Raw genomic sequence first — 14742 nt, 5'->3', positions numbered from 1 at the left:
TCATGTTTGCTGTGAGTGTTGTGTGTTAAGTTAGTATGGCTTATTCGAAGTTTAAACGCCATTTTTCCTATTTGCTGCTTTATGCACACAACACTGCTTGGCTGTTTTTGCTGAGTTAGCTTTCACGAAGGTCTATACATGAGAAAAGGTTTTGTTTTTCAACATCTCTAGACATACATTGTGTCCCCAGTCTGTACAGTGAGTGCTGAGCCGACAAGGCTATCATAACGTGCGAGCCTGTTTATCGACGTGTCCGTGTAACACATTCTAGACACAACAATTTGGCAGCTGCAAGCCAAGTAGGATTCTGGCACCTTTATCATAGCACACTCGCCAGAACTGAGCTCACTTGGAAGATTCCAGGCATGCAGAGAGACTAACCGGTCCTGATGTAATTTACACTTACTGAGCGGACAGTTCTGTGTTTGCGCAGAATCCCTCTTACACGGCGCCCAACGAGTGTGGTCTTATTGTGAAACACTTGAGTAGGGCTTATATCAGTTTACAACCCCCTCACTATCGTTTCCGGTTGACGGTGGTGACGGATAATAAACCTACCTATATTTGCATAGGTTGTTTCAAGCTTGAGAATACTCAAAGGTTTTCCTTTTGAATTACTACCCAGTTGTGTGTTATAGTATTGTATTGTACTTCACTATTACTGTTTCGGTATGGCTGTGGTTGATATCCCGGCTCACAATCGTGTAGCTGTGCGTAATCATTTGCAGTAATACCTTGAAAGATCAGGAAAACATGGCGGCCGCCGGCTAGGGCTCGTCGCGTCTCTCTGACGGAGCTCCCGGTGACCCCAGCAAAGCATAGCGGATCCGGCTGGTTCACGATCCCTTTACTGCTGTGACTTACCCGGCTGTGTCGGGTGTGTTCGGGGCTTTCTCTACCCAGTTGGGCGCCGCTGCTCTGCATGGACACAGGGCGTTCCGAGTTTTTGGTTCGGTGGGCGTTGGACGCCGGATGGTGTTGTGAGGCACGGGTCGGCTATCTCCGCCTTGACGGGCCGTGCCGCTACTTGCCGCTACTTTGCCTGACTGTCTTTTGGCCTCTACCGATCTCTTTGCAGAAGCACGCTGGAGGTGTGGTGCAGTGCAGCAGATCAGCAGCTCCAGTCTTGGGAAGAGGTTGGAGTCGGAGTTGGGAAGGAACGCCTACCCAGCGGATGTGCGGCTTCAGGGTCTCATTGTCCGCCTCTCTTCCCCGGTGGGCCGAGGTAGCCGTGGAGCTGCGACGAAGCCGCAGAGCGGCGGCTCGTGGGAGATTTGGAGGGACTAGTAACCTGCAACCATCCCAAAAGTACCCAGTCACAGTAAAGGTAACGCGACTGGGTGTTGAACCCCCCCTTGCACCGACAAAACAAAACAACGGAGCCGTCGCCTTAAAAACAAAATTAAGGCTCAGGCAGTAGCAGAGGAGGAAGGAGCAAGGAAAACAGCGGATCAAGAACTACTCCCAAGTAAGGTGACTGGGCAGGGGTGCGGGGGGGGGCTAAGGATACCGATAGCCCAACGGGTGGGTCAGGTGAGACAAGGGCTATAGTTATTGACGATACCCAATTAAATCCCACTATTGAGCAGGGCCCTGGTTCTAGCAAGGTGAAGGAGGGAGCGAAGGATGTAGAAGGTGGCACTAACGAGCTTACCCAAGGGTCTTCTATTTTTGTGTTCACGGGGAAACATATTGCTATAACTGCTACTACACCCCGACTTTCTGACTTAAAAGATTTAAAGCCAGGCACCAAACCAAAAGCCAGAAATATTAAAAGTAGCGCTGTGAGGCTTACTCCCTCACTTAGGTCATATTTCAAGGTACTGCCACAGGTCCTAGAAATCTCTTGTAGAGCGGGGGGAAATACACCCCAAGGAGAAAGAAAAAAGATGAGTGATAAAGATAATACCCATGGGATTGCTTCTTCAAATTCGCCAGTTGCAGACTCTGGTGTCCCTGTTGATAATATCTCGGACGAGATCGGACCCTCAACTCTGCAAGATAAAGGAGAAAACATCGAACCTATTCCCCCAGAGGGTGGAACCCAGGGAATGCAGGAAAGGATATCAATGGAAGATCTTTTACATGAGATCAAAAGAGGATTCGCTGAATCCAAGCAGAACCAGCAAGAGATAAAAGTGGCGTTTGATGCCCTTGATAAGAGAGTAGACCTGCTTACTGAAAGGACAGAAACTCTTGAAAGCACAGGAGGCGAATTAAAACCCAAATTAGAATCTGCGCATGAAAAGATAATTTACTTAAGACGTGACAGAGATGCGACAAAAGAGAGAGTGGAATCTTTAGAGAATTACTCACGGAGGAACAATCTCAGACTTCTGAAGGTTCCGGAAGGAAAAGAGGGGGGAGAGATGAAAAAATGTATCGCCTCCTTGCTTAAAGAGTCCCTGAACCTGGAGGAATCTGTTGAAGACCTGGAAAGGGATATTCAACGAGCTCATAGAGACCTGTTCCGTTTAAAGCAGGGGAGATCAAAACCGAGAAAGATTCTAGTCAATTTTCTAACCTATTCCATCAAGGAGAAGATATTGAACTTAGCGCTTAAATCTACAGCATTAAAAGCCTTAGATTTCTCCTATGTTATTAGGTCTGACTTGTCGAAAACAACCCTTGATCGACAATGGGAATTAGGTCAGAGAATGGAGAAGTTCAGGGCTCTGGGAGCTACTGTTCAGTTGAGGTTTCCTGCTTTCCTGAGGGTTATGTATAATAACAAAATGCATAACATTCACTCCCCTCTGGATGCAGATGAACTCCTGACCTCCATTAGTGACCATCAACAGGAAGCCGGTTAGATATTGGAATAGTGGAATCCTACAGACAAGAAGATACGGAGATATAGAGACAAACTCTATATTCCCCTCCTCTTGGGGACAACCTCATCTATTAACTTAACTTGAAAGATTAGCATGGAAGAAACACATTTAAGGATATGAAAAAAAAGGGAAATGGGAATGTTCACGGAGGGTCTTTCATAAAAGGAAAAAAAAAACTTCAAAAAAATAAATAAAAATAAGTTACTCGGTTTGGAAATTTGGGGGGGTGGTTGAATCTTAAAAAAAAAGGGAAAAAAAAGAAAGAATGAGATAAAAAAAGATAAGAAATGGGAAGAAAAAAAGAAGAAAAAAAAAAGGGGGGTGAAATTTGAGAAAACCTCTAAGAGGTTTACCTACTTCTAATATTACTACTCTCTGCATCTTTTCACTCATGACGTCTTCCCCTTAACGGGTATCAATCTTGATACGGCCGGATCACATTTCATACCAACAACACGTAATAGGGCTGGGTAAGAGGGGGGACTCCACAGAGAGACAAATCTGGCATCAATGGCCAGGTTAAGTAAAGGGGGGTTTTCCAGGGAGGGGAGGGGGGGTGGGGGTAAAACTGCAAAATATCCTCATTTGCCAGACACCGATCTATACTTACAAACCTCAATAAACACGTCTCAATTTTGTATAACTTGCCTTGGGAGTTGTTTTATTCATATTGACCCAATGAGTCAGCGTAGGAGTAAGGATATCAGATGATGGGAATACATTTTTTGTCCTGGAATGTCAATGGCCTGCGTGTCAAGAGTAGGAGGTACAGAATACTACAATATTTGAAGGACTCTCCAGCGCAGGTCATTGTCATTCAGGAATCACATCTTCTCCAACAAGAAGTGAAGGATATGTTGAGGAAAGTTAGTTGGGTAGACTGTTTTATTTGTACCAATCATAATACGAATATCCGGGGTATCCTTATTATCTTCAAAAGGCAAGTTAAAGCACAGATTCTTGCTCAGGAGGAAGACTTCAGTGGTAGGTGGCTATATGTTAAAGTAAGTCTAGAGGGCAGACCATACAATCTGGTAGGCTATTATGGACCTAATCAGGACGACCCCTCATATTTAAACAAAATTCAGAGCCACCTCTTAACAACTCACAATCCAATAATTTGGATGGGAGATTTTAATTTAGTACTTAATCCAAAATTGGATAAATCCCCTAACTCAAGGGCACTAACCTATAAGAAATCCAGGCAGGCGCTGGGGGTTGTCATGTCAACGCTCGGATTGGCGGATCCATGGAGGGAGAGAGCAGGCGATGCACTTGGGGTATCATATCACAATCATAAATACAATCATAAGTCGAGAATTGATTACGCTCTTTTTAGTTATTCATTAAGAGAACCCCTGAAGGATTTAGCGTACTTGCCTTCGCACTTATCAGATCACCCTGCCATATCTTTTTCCTTACAATTGGCTCAGCAATCCTCTCATACTTTTTGGTCATTTGACCGTACGATTCTTTTAGAGGAAGAGGAAACTGACCTCCTCATTCAAGAAACAAAATTCTTTATGGACATCAATATTAACTCTACTCAGCTAGGTATAGTATGGGAGGCTTATAAAGCAAATTTGCGAGGCCATATAACCAATAGGGCCTCTTATCGAGGGAAACTATACAGGGCAAAGATCGCCAACATTGAAAATGATATTGCCCTCCTTGATCAACGTATTGGCTCTGGAAATGGGACTAATAAAGAGCAGGAACAACGTAAGGAATTAAAGGAGAAGCTAGATAATATTCTTCAAGAGAGGGTTGCACTGAGATGGGCAGTAAGTAAGCTCTCAAACTTTGAATATGGTGAATCCGTGGGTAAGGTTCTCGCGTGGAAAATTAAATCTGATCAGGCCAAAAAACACATAAAGCACATCAGTGTAGAGGGGGAGACTCACGAAAGATCTTCTATTAGAGATATCGGAGAAGCATTTCTGGAGTTTTTTCAGCAAATGTATAAGGAGGAGATCTCGGATGACCCGAGGTTTAAGCGTAGATGGTTAGAAAAGATTACTCTTCCCACTTTCACCTCGGAACAAAGCGACCGGCTTGATAGACCTATTTCAGAGGAAGAAGTGAGTGAAGCTATTAAAAAGGTGAAGCGGGGTAAGGCAGCGGGCCCAGACGGTCTTCCCGGCGAACTACTTCAGGTCTTGGCACCCGAAATAGTCTCAGTGCTTACAAGACTCTTTAATGACATCCTTGCCAATGGTGCTACCCCACCTAAATCATGGGGGGAGGCAAATATCGTCTTGATCCCGAAACCCGGGAATGAATGTTTTGCCCACTGTGATCAAGCGTGTTCAGGATGAGCACAGGCCAGAGGCTGCAGTGGAGTTGGCGATGCGCCTCTTGGGAGCGTTTGATATGGTACATGATCTCGTTCTTGCTAATGTCAAGGGGGATGCTGTAAGGTTCCATGTCGCTAACACTCTGACAGCGACTGACACCTTCATTGTAGTTGAAACAGCAGACACTAGAGTGGCTCCCCAGAAAGACATTATGAAATAGTCCTTGTAATTGAAGGTGACATAGAACGTACCATAAAAGGTTTTTTGGGAGAAAATCTAACGACTACTTATGATATTTTGTTGGCGGAGGTCGACTGGCCCCCACCGTTTGTCTTGGCCGCTCCACAAGGGGAGGAGGTGATCCTCCCCGCTTTCGCGCACACTGTGCCGAAGGAGCAGGCACTGCAATTTGCAGAGGATTAGGCTAAGGCGCTTGCGCCGGCATTGTACTGTACTCACTGTGGATGGGACAGATTTTCCCCTCGACATGAGATCCCTTGGCAGTGAATGCCACAGCCACAACCCCAATACCCCAACGGCATGAGACGAAAGCCTCTGTGGCCGAAATCCTTGAATAATTGGAATATCAAGGTGTAATTGAAACGTCTGTGTCTCCGATGAATAACCCACTTTTTACTGTGACCAAGTCAGATGGCTCGTACCATTTGGTATTGGATTACCACCACTTAAACTCACATTGTCGTACGTGTGTGGTGCACAATACTCACAGCTCTGCTCTAGTGGATAGTCTTGTGCGTAAAAGGTTGAAAACCACGATCAACATTTCCAATGGCTTTTTGCCCATAACTTGTTCCCACTTAGTAGTTGGTGGACGAGTTTTACCTGTGGCGGAAAACAACGCCAATTTCTTCATTTGGCCATGGGCTACAAGAACAGTCCAGGCGTTTTTGCTGCCAGAATAGTCTCTCTGCTTGAGAGGCTCGACGCAGATGCATGTTCGTATGTGGATGACATTTATCTCACAGACGACGAATTATGGCTGCATCTGTGCCGTGTTGACCGCATTATCTGCCGTTTTGCGGACTTTTGCTATAAATTTAACTTTGCAAAATCAAATATTGTGGAATAAACAGTGTTTTTCCTGGGCTATGAGCTCAACAATGAAGGTAGAGGCTTGGCTCCTCACTTCTTGGAGAAATGCGCACTTTTGTGCGCTCCGACAATGCTGATAAAGCTACAATCGTTACTGGGCTTTCTAAATTTTAGACGTACATGCATTCTGGAATATGCCCAGCGTATCAAGCGCTTTATACATTGATCCAACCTACTTTTTCCAAATCGTGCTGGCTGCCAGAACATTCAGCCGTCTTGCAATCTTTGCAGGCTGACCTACTTGAATCTAAGTTCTTGTCGACTCGTGATAACCACACAAACACACAAAGACACAGTTCCTATTGCTTACAAGTCACACCTGTACACTTCGGCCGAGTTGCGGTTTTCCACTGTGGAAAAAGTTTTGACAGCAGTGCAAATGGCGATTCTTAAGGAACATGCACTGTCGCAGGGAAAATGCATTGTAGTTGTTACTCCGTATGCTGCCTTGGTGGTGGTGACGAAGGCCAGTGTACCAAATTCCAAGGCTTTGCACCCTCGGTGGATGCAATGGGCTACATCCTTGACATCCCCGAATGTAACGTTCATTTTCGATTCCTCTTTGCTGACTTAGGAGTTTTTACAGTATGAGTTTGTTCATCCTGCTCCTCCGACTATGCGCCCACTGGAGGATTTTCATTGTATCATTTACACTGATGGAAGTGCCCAAGCGACTACGGGTTCTAGACACGCATATTCCGTGGCCTGTGCAATTGTGGTTGGTACGATGGTGGATGGTGAATTCAAGTCCGATGTCGTGCATACACAGACATTAGCGGGCTGTACCGCTCAGTTCGCAGAACTACGTGCTCTGATGCTTGCGTTGGAGTATGCGGACCTCAGAGTGACTACTCTTATTGTGAGTGATTCTTACTACTGAGTACAGTCTTTCATTGACAATCTACCCTTTTGGACTCAAAATGATTATTGTGACTCCAAGGGTCGCATAATAAAACATAAAATGATCCGGGTTCGAGTGGCGGAACTTAAAGATCGTCTCCCGCTCGTTTTTGTAATTCATACTCGGGTCATCAGCGTGTGGGAGTTCACGCTGTTGGCAACTGTCTTGCGGATGAAGCTGCGAAGACAGCAGTAGCAACGTTTGCAGTGGCAGTGGTTACACGTTCCAAAAGTAAGATTGATGATGACATCTTGGCATCTATTGCCCGACTGAGAAGGGAGGTAATCATCCTAAGGGTTTCCCTTCGAAGTCCTCTTATCACTTAAGTCCCGATCAAGTTCCTTATGTGAGAATTAACGACGTTGGTGACAGACTGATTCCCAACGCGGACCGCAGACAGGCTTTGATTACCGCAGCCCATGCCGGGATGGTTTCGACGCATGCCGGCGTATCAGCTACTGTAGCTCTCCTTCAACAACGAGGGGTTTGTATAAACAGACGCGTGATTTTGTCCTTTAATGTGGCATTTGTCTGCAAATTAAGCCTTTTTCTGCTGCACGCCCGCCCCAAACTGAGTTGTACATATCGAATAAGCCACTTGCGTGTGTTTATTTGGATCACTGCGGTCCTTTCTCCTCTGATACTGCATATAAGTACATCTTAGTAGCAGTTGACTTTTGCACGCGCTTTGTGTGGGTGTGGCCTCAAGGGAGCACTGATACCAGAACTGTCATAAGAGATTTGCGTGTCTTTGTGGGAATTTTTGCATATGGCACATTCCATTCGGATCAGGGTCCAGCGTTCGCCTCTAAGGCGTACAAGGATGCCATGGGTTAATTGGGGGTCCAAGTCAAGTTTTCATCTCCATACAGGCCTGAGGGCAATAGTGTTGTGGAGCGGATGAACCGTGATTTAAAGCAATCATTGACAGCGAAGGTGTTAGGTGCTGGCAGAGAATGGCTCACCCACTTGAATAGCGTACAACGTGCACTTAATAATCTCCCTAGAAGGTCTTTGGGTGGGCGGATCCCATACAAAATGCTCTTTGGCATCAAGATGTTTGCTCCGGACCTTGACGGTCTAGACATGGCGGCAGGAGCCGCATCCTTTGACGTAGACGAACATTCTAATGTTTTGCAGAATCTACAAAAGACCAGAGACAGTCGTGCAAAGGAACACTTGCCCTCCACGTCTGAAGCTGCGTTGCAGATTCCGGTAGTCGGCTGTAATCCCAGGTTGGAGAATGGTCCGAGAGAAGATCGACAACAAAAAATAATTTGGTCCTTCCTATCGAGCTCCAGTTGCCGTGCTTGGTGTGCAGGGTAAAAGAACAGTCATTTTACCTCATCTTCCTGGACGAAAGGGGAACAGGTACATTTCAATTGACCATGTCAAACCACACAGGGTGGCCGATACTGTATAGTATGACGCCTGCGGTTTAGTGTCCAGCAATGGTGCGACACTCTGTTTTGGCCCCGGATCTTACCATCGGGCACGATATTGCCATTGAAATGAGTCCACTTACGAATCCTATAGTGAATCTACCTGCTGGTGATCCTCTTAATGACACTGAATATACTTACCCAACTGATTTGTCTATGCCTGATTTGGAGATCCGTGTGGCTAATCAATCCCGTTTTTCATTTGACACTGGCTCATCCACATCAAAGACCCCTTCAAAAGTTTCAATTTTTGTTACCTGGTTTAAAAAACATTTTTTGATCCCACCTTGGATTTACATTTGGCTTGTGCTGATTGCAATTTTTTTGTTCATGTCCATAGGATTTGTGGTATATTTTTTTTGTTTTATCAATGGACACTATGTTGAAGAAAGAACGTCCATTCGAGTGATTGGTGGAACTTTGGCTCCCCACTCCTCTTCGCACATCATGAAGAGGGACCAGACTTTTGTTAATATAACTGCTTGGCCTGTTTTAGATGGGATTGTATGGGATGCTGTCAAGGTCCAGATTCATGGTCCCACAGAGGTTATTAATGTTCCCAATGTGCTCCGTGTTTCTATGGGGGGTGTGGTTAAACAAAATATTCGCTCTGATGATTGGGATGTAAAAGCGGTTGAAGCTTTATTTACTGATTTGAAGTATTATGCTGCATTCGATGCTGAAGATTTATATTTAGAGTCTGCAAATTATGGAGATTTGTACTGTTACCAACATTTTGGCAATCACTTTCTGCATACATAAGACTGGCTCGTTCAGAAGCATGGTTAATTTCACACAGTGGGAACATTGTCCCGCACCAGTGGAAGGCAGCTCCAAAACATTTCTGAAAAAGTTTTCCTATTTTACGGATTTTGATCAATCCAACCCTAATGCATTTTACTTTAAATTGACTGGAGAGTCATTCACCAAGGTTAGACTTACCCACGCCAAATTACTTAATTTGAAGTTCTTTATTGACCAGTTAGCAGTTGGGGGCTATGAACTGTGGAGAGATACTATTGATCTTAAATTAGTTTGGGGTTCTAAAAATTGGCAAGTGCAAGGCACTGAGACTTTGCATTGTGCATGTCTCATCCCAAACCATATGTTGTTTCTGAATGATACCATTTCACAAACCACATGCTTTGGATTGGCTACTTCTAAAACAATAAATGCTCCTTCATTTCCAGATTTGGGTGAATTCCCCCATTGGGATAATTTTACCAGTGCACCCCGGAGTGAAATTCAGGCACTGTTTAGTAATTCCTCTTTTAATGTTTCCAGTATTAATCCCGAAGGCTGGTTGCTATGGCAAAAAAGTGCTTTTTCCTGCCAGCACCGCTTTCTGGGTCTAACCCCTGTCTACACGGCGGTTAGAGTTGATCCCCGTTTCCAGACTCACCATTCAGCCACCACCTATTCTGTGGGCAAATTGTGCCAGAGTTGGCTCAGACATTCATCCTTAGCGTCTGTTAAGTCGCATTTGTCCAAACTCTCTGACACGGTCGATTTAAATTATTTTGCGAAAGGCCCTGCGGGTGGCAGATCAAAAAGATCGATATATGCTGCTTACAATGAAGTTGGAAACTTTCTCAAATTGAAGTTGCTTCTAGGCTTAGGGCTATAGATCAAGCCAATTTTGAAAAAGTGCTTGCTGTTGTAGATAATAGCATTAACACCCTTTCTTCCCAAATTTACACTTTAGATAATATTGTGTCATCTGTGGTTGATATTGTACAAGAAGATGTTGCAGTGTTATATCATGTATCATGAGCAAAATCAATTGCGTTCTGTTATGCAGTTTGCCTGGACTTTGCAAACACTTAAGAATGGTGGCGTTCCATGGGAATACATGAACACAAGTTTGTTATTTCTGCCTTTTAATTTAACTTTGAATCAGCAGTTTATTTCCATGAAAGATGCCACGTTTTCCCTGTTGCATATTGAAAAATTAGAATCATTGCCTTTTTCAGTAGCAGAGGGGAATTCGGCTGTTTGGCTTATCCACGGGTTAATAACCTTACCATTCTCTCTTTTCAAATTCGAGAATTGCATGAAACGCTATGCTATAGGCAGGTTTGAGCCCCTGGGTGTGCATTCCTTCATGAAGTTTGGAACCTCCCATTCACAAACCGATGTTTGAGGGATGGTAAAGAAGTGTTTTTGAATGGCGAAGATTCTGTCTCTATACCCGATCATTCATTAACCTACAGAAATCTTCAGTTGCACGGCTCTTGCAATGTGCTTGCACCAAATTTAGCGTGTGTTTTAAAAGGCACCCCAGTCCTGACCATTACACCTACATTCACACTGCTTGCTAATGGTAGTTATTTGTTATTAAATAATGAAGAGTGTTGTGGGATGCACGTCGGTATTGCTTACAATTTCCCAGCATCTTACTTGTTGCAAGAATGTGTTGTTCCCTCCTCCACATGGCAGGCTTGATGCTTCCATCTGGCCTTCGATTCCGACCTTGAAAGCAGAGTTCAACAAGATGAGCAGAATAAGGACCTGCCCTTGCACTTCGGTGCTTTGATCCACACAATCTTGAATGCCTCGTCGACTACTGGCTTGGCTAATTTTTTTTAAGTAGTATGCTCTGGTCTTGTTACCTCGTTTCAGACTATATTCTGTGTAATCCCTGCATTTTTTCATTTGATTTTTTAGAGTGTCTTTGGTGGTTTCCCCTTGCTCCTGGCTTTGGGCGCCGGCATTCTGCTTTTGTTTTGTTTATTGCAAAATGGATGCACAGTATGTGCCTCTCGACGTTCAGTCCCGGTTGCTCCACCTGCGTGACCGGATGCTAGAATACTATAGAGCGCTGCCTTTGACGACTGAGTGTGGTGTATGGTTTATCCTTCCGGTTCTCTTTCTTCACTTGCGTGCAGCCTGTTTTTCATTTCCTGGATTGTGAATTTGAATGGGCCCTGGATTTGTGTCTCTGCAACACGGTGTATCCTGATCTGGATTTTGATCTACTAATGAGTCCCTTAGTTGCTCATGAAATAGACTGTTCTAGTACCGGGATTATGGCCTGTGCAGCGGCACATGGGGTTCTAGGCAATTGGAACATTTGGACTGCAGCCAATGTCTTTCTGGATCGCAGTTATCTTGAAGTAAGCCCGAGTTGTCCTCTGATGATGCTAGAGGCTCCGGCAATCGAGGAACATGTATGTTCTTCCCCCTTGCTTAATTGGATGGCTAAAATGTTCATGGAAGAAAACGACGACTTCTTGTTGGAAGCAGTTGCAACATTTGGTGCTTACACGTTGTTGGACTGAAGTATTAATTATTTCTTTGCTTCATAGACACATGCTAGACTTGTGAATATTTTTGATTTTTGTCTTGCTTTTTCATTACATATCTGAGGTATTTTCACACACCATAGCCACGTGTGTTTTGTATTCACTGATTTGAATAATTTTTGGATTTTCACTCCTAAATTTCAAATTTAGCGACCTTTCTGAACTTGGTTCTGTCTTCCTCGAACTTGAACTCTGCGTTCTATCATGTTTGCTGTGAGTGTTGTGTGTTAAGTTAGTATGGCTTATTCGAAGTTTAAACGCCATTTTTCCTATTTGCTGCTTTATGCACACAACACTGCTTGGCTGTTTTTGCTGAGTTAGCTTTCACGAAGGTCTATACATGAGAAAAGGTTTTGTTTTTCAACATCTCTAGACATACATTGTGTCCCCAGTCTGTACAGTGAGTGCTGAGCCGACAAGGTTATCATAACGTGCGAGCCTGTTTATCGACGTGTCCGTGTAACACATTCTAGACACAACAATTTGGCAGCTGCAAGCCAAGTAGGATTCTGGCACCTTTATCATAGCACACTCGCCAGAACTGAGCTCACTTGGAAGATTCCAGGCATGCAGAGAGACTAACCGGTCCTGATGTAATTTACACTTACTGAGCGGACAGGTAAATGGGGTCCCCCTAAGAAAGCTCAAGAGACCTTCCATAGTTTTATAATACATAGTCCTAGATAGGAAAGGTGCTTTAAATAGGCGCTTTTATCACCTGTTTGCACTATCATTGTAATATGATTCCTCCTTTTGTATTTAATGGAATTGTAACCATGCTGACCGTATATTTTTAATAATATGTATGCTTATGTTGATTAAAATACTGCACTTGAGATCACATCGTTAATATAAACATTTTAACCTTACCGTGTCTCTATTTTACTCCTGTTTTGGACTGGTATGAGCGTATAACAAAAGAGTGTTCTCACTTCCCACCATTCCTGAGATGGTCCTAAGTTGCATGTTCTTGGTTGTCTAATCATTGGTTTCATTGCTATAGGACGAAGAGCTGTTGTGACACGGATTGCTAGTCTGGTAGGGGATTTTGGGTACTAAGGTGAGTTTTGGCACACCCTAATTCACTGATGTCCTAAGTCTCCGTGCACAGTTCTGTGTTTGCGCAGAATCCCTCTTACACGGCGCCCAACGAGTGTGGTCTTATTGTGAAACACTTGAGTAGTGCTTATATCAGTTTACAACCCCTTCACTATCGTTTCCGGTTGACGGTGGTGACGGATAATAAACCTACCTATATTTGCATAGGTTGTTTCAAGCTTGAGAATACTCAAAGGTTTTCCTTTTGAATTACTACCCAGTTGTGTGTTATAGTATTGTATTGTACTTCACTATTACTGTTTCGGTATGGCTGTGGTTGATATCCCGGCTCACAATCGTGTAGCTGTGCGTAATCATTTGCAGTAATACCTTGAAAGATCAGGAAAACATGGCGGCCGCCGGCTAGGGCTCGTCGCGTCTCTCCACGGAGCTCCCGGTGACCCCAGCAAAGCATAGCGGATCCGGCTGGTTCACGATCCCTTTACTGCTGTGACCTACCCGGCTGTGTCGGGTGTGTTCGGGGCTTTCTCCACCCAGTTGGGCGCCGCTGCTCTGCATGGACACAGGGCGTTCCGAGTTTTTGGTTCGGTGGACGTTGGACGCCGGATGGTGTTGTGAGGCACGGGTCGGCTATCTCCGCCTTGACGGGCCGTGCCGCTACTTGCCGCTACTTTGCCTGACTGTCTTTTGGCCTCTACCGATCTCTTTTCAGAAGCACGCGGGAGGTGTGGTGCAGTGCAGCAGATCAGCAGCTCCAGTCTTGGGAAGAGGTTGGAGTCGGAGTTGGGAAGGAACGCCTACCCAGCGGATGTGCGGCTTCAGGGTCTCATTGTCCGCCTCTCTTCCCCGGTGGGCCGAGGTAGCCGTGGAGCTGCGACGAAGCCGCAGAGCGGCGGCTCGTGGGAGATTTGGAGGGACTAGTAACCTGCAACCATCCCAAAAGTACCCAGTCACAGTAAAGGTAACGCGACTGGGTGTTGAACCCCCCCTTGCACCGACAAAACAAAACAACGGAGCCGTCGCCTTAAAAACAAAATTAAGGCTCAGGCAGTAGCAGAGGAGGAAGGAGCAGGGAAAACAGCGGATCAAGAACTACTCCCAAGTAAGGTGACTGGGCAGGGGTGCGGGGGGGGCTAAGGATACCGATAGCCCAACGGGTGGGTCAGGTGAGACAAGGGCTATAGTTATTGACGATACCCAATTAAATCCCACTATTGAGCAGGGCCCTGGTTCTAGCAAGGTGAAGGAGGGAGCGAAGGATGTAGAAGGTGGCACTAACGAGCTTACCCAAGGGTCTTCTATTTTTGTGTTCACGGGGAAACATATTGCTATAACTGCTACTACACCCCGACTTTCTGACTTAAAAGATTTAAAGCCAGGCACCAAACCAAAAGCCAGAAATATTAAAAGTAGCGCTGTGAGGCTTACTCCCTCACTTAGGTCATATTTCAAGGAAATGCAGGAAAGGATATCAATGGAAGATCTTTTACATGAGATCAAAAGAGGATTCGCTGAATCCAAGCAGAACCAGCAAGAGATAAAAGCGGCGTTTGATGCCCTTGATAAGAGAGTAGACCTGCTTACTGAAAGGACAGAAACTCTTGAAAGCACAGGAGGCGAATTAAAACCCAAATTAGAATCTGCGCATGAAAAGATAATTTACTTAAGACGTGACAGAGATGCGACAAAAGATAGAGTGGAATCTTTAGAAAATTACTCACGGAGGAACAATCTCAGACTTCTGAAGGTTCCGGAAGGAAAAGAGGGGGGAGAGATGAAAAAATGTATCGC

This window comes from Lissotriton helveticus, chromosome 10 (genome assembly GCF_964261635.1).
Source record: "Lissotriton helveticus chromosome 10, aLisHel1.1, whole genome shotgun sequence".
Lineage (NCBI taxonomy): Eukaryota > Metazoa > Chordata > Amphibia > Caudata > Salamandridae > Lissotriton > Lissotriton helveticus.
Note: the sequence above shows the minus strand (reverse complement) of the source record.